This window comes from Cebus imitator, unplaced genomic scaffold (genome assembly GCF_001604975.1).
Source record: "Cebus imitator isolate Cc_AM_T3 unplaced genomic scaffold, Cebus_imitator-1.0 Scaffold96, whole genome shotgun sequence".
Lineage (NCBI taxonomy): Eukaryota > Metazoa > Chordata > Mammalia > Primates > Cebidae > Cebus > Cebus imitator.
In genome coordinates this window covers 4,289,041-4,291,563 of record NW_016107411.1, presented here as the reverse complement: position 1 = coordinate 4,291,563, position 2,523 = coordinate 4,289,041, and the positions used below count along the sequence as shown (strand labels likewise).

The 2,523-nt window shown below is 46.1% G+C and overlaps 1 long non-coding RNA gene across 1 annotated transcript in view; it reads left to right on the top strand.

Moving 5' to 3' along the window:
- Positions 1–494: 494 nt before the first annotated feature.
- LOC108309754 overlaps positions 495–2,523 on the top strand; it is a 24,241-nt gene continuing 22,212 nt past the window's right edge. The window contains exon 1 of the long non-coding RNA XR_001827486.2: positions 495–505. This is a non-coding gene — a long non-coding RNA (uncharacterized LOC108309754). The remainder of the gene's footprint in view (positions 506–2,523) is intronic.

Sequence of the window (2,523 nt, the reverse complement as noted above, 5' to 3'; positions counted from 1 at the left end):
TCAAAATGATGATCATCTGAAAAAAACTTGCATGCTAACAATTATTAACTCCGTGGGTGCCTCAAAAGCTTTCCACCAAGATTGTTACCTTGGTTAGTGAAGTTTTCTTGCAAATAAGAGGTTTTAATCTCCAGCAAAGTAGGCATGGAATTACAGGCAAATTTCTTTATCATGAGGCTTAAACATATTTTGCTTTCAAAATAAGCTTAATTTTTAAGGAAAAAAAAAAAGGACATTTAAATAGAAGGGAAGAAATCTTTTCCAAACAAAGTTTTTCAGTTTTCACAGTGAAATAACTGAAACTAAAGCTTCACTTGATTTAAAAGTAAGTAGTATCCTAAATCTAAGCCATGCCTATTGCACTGGTTTATTCTCCAGAGAACGCTCTCATGAGGAGATTGGGAGGTTTCTTATTTGTCAGTCGGGGTGAAAGACAGATTTGTCTTTCAAGGTGTCACTTAGAGAAACATATTCATGCTTCTCCAATGCCTTCTAAAAGTCCCCTGTCAGGAAAACTACATGTATTTTAGCCTTGTTCATTTTATCTCCTTAAACATCACATATCATTAATCATCTCAGTCTGTCAAGACAAAGAGCCGAAAAACACACTCTCAAATCACTCAAATGTCAAATAGGTCTCAAACACAAAAATGCACTCTGGCTACCAATTACTATTGAGTTTTCAAGGTGACAAGTTCTATTCCAGGCTCTTAGCTTCGTCCTCCCACCATCAGGCTCAGAGGATGGCACATCACAGACCAAAAAAATAGCTATGTTCATGCATGTGATGAACTTCACCCTACAGAACGAACAGCCTCTTTCCTGAGACATGGAGAGAAATGTGCCACCCACTGTAACCATGACATCCTTTTGGGGAGATACCAAACACTCCCCTGAATGCATGGTTGGCTCTAAGAGGAGCCCATGTTCCTCCTCCCCCTCAACCAAAGCTGCCTCCCTGATGGCCTGCCACATATGAGACACTCTATGAGATAGCTTTTCCCATAACCAAACATCCAAGGCATTGCACTGCTAGTAAGGACAAAGTTAGATGGACACGCCATTGAAAGGGTCTGGAAAGCCAGCACAGAACAATGCGTGTCTGCTGAGGGTGGGAGCAAAACAGAAGGACATGGCGTTAACTAAAGATAATCTTACCCTACTCCGTAACTTCTCCCTGAACCCGCAGCTCTGAGATCTGGAAGGGTGATGAGAATAGCATCAGGCATCTTTGGATGTGCACGTGGTACATATGGAAACGGCTGCCTTCTATGTGCCTACTTCAGGTCCCTCTAACCATCACTCCAAAACAATTCTGAGTTGTGTCACTACACAGCTTTTAGTGCTCAACTCCCAAACTCAAACAGGTAATCTTCTTAGTTTATAACATTATAGCTTTTTCATTTCTAAATATATTTTCCCCAAATATCCAAGTGTTTCCTCATCTTCTTACCTTTGTTAATTTTGTTCTCTCTGCAATAAAAGCCCTCCAACCATAACAGCTTAGCTAAATAGTGCCCATCATTTAAGACCCAATGCCTAAAGATGGCCGTTTAGGAACAGCTCAGAGTTGCAGCTCCCAGTGAAACAGCAGAGGGTGAGTGGACGCTGCATTTTTATAGCCCATGGACCAGGAGATTCCCAGGCGGAGGAGACCCACCAGTCGCCAGCGAGGCTGTTGTGGCCGGCGTGGTTCTTTAGGTCGGCCGGGCTGCTTTGCCCTGCGAGGCTGCTTTGTCAGCGGCCCGGCCGGAGGTTCTCCGTACAAAATACGCTGGTCTGGGTGCCCTTTTGGCTGGCGATTGGAGCCCCAGGAAGCCACACGTTTATCTGATTAAAGAGGGGACTGAACAAGGAACCAGGCCAAGAGATTCCTGAGCAAAAAAACGCAGTAGGTTGCCGCAGGGGAAACAGATCCCGGCGTCTTTTCAACAGGCGACTGGAACACCTGGGATAAAAAAGAAAAAAAAATGAGGCAGGGAGCCAGGTGATCAGGCTCAGCTGGTCCCACCCCTACAAAAGAATGGCAATCAGAAACTCTCTGGATTGAGAGTTTCACAGCAAGCACAGCTGAACCCCAGACAGTCCAGCTCTGTGGAGGAGCGGCATCCACCGTTACCGAGGCACTCCACCAGTAATGAGGTAGTCTGCCATTGCTGAGGCAGCCTGCTGTTGCCAAGGCAACCCGCCATTGCTGAGGCTGCCTGCCATTGCCAAGGCGACCCGCCGTTGCTGAGGCAACTTTGCATTACAGAGAGAGTCCACCAATATAGAGGCGGGCCACCATTGCCAAGGCAGTGCCAACTACACCCATATAAACAAGACTGCAGGGAAGTTCACAGGGCAGCTGGGCGGAGCCCATAGCAGCTCAGCAAAGCCTCTGCAGGCAGACAGTGACCAGGCTGCCTCCTTGCTGGGCAGGGTAGCCCTGAAAAAAAAAAAAGGCAGCAGCACAATAGAAACTCATAAATAAAGCCCTAGCTCCGTGGGACAGAGCACCTGGGAACAAAAAGCGGTTTATGA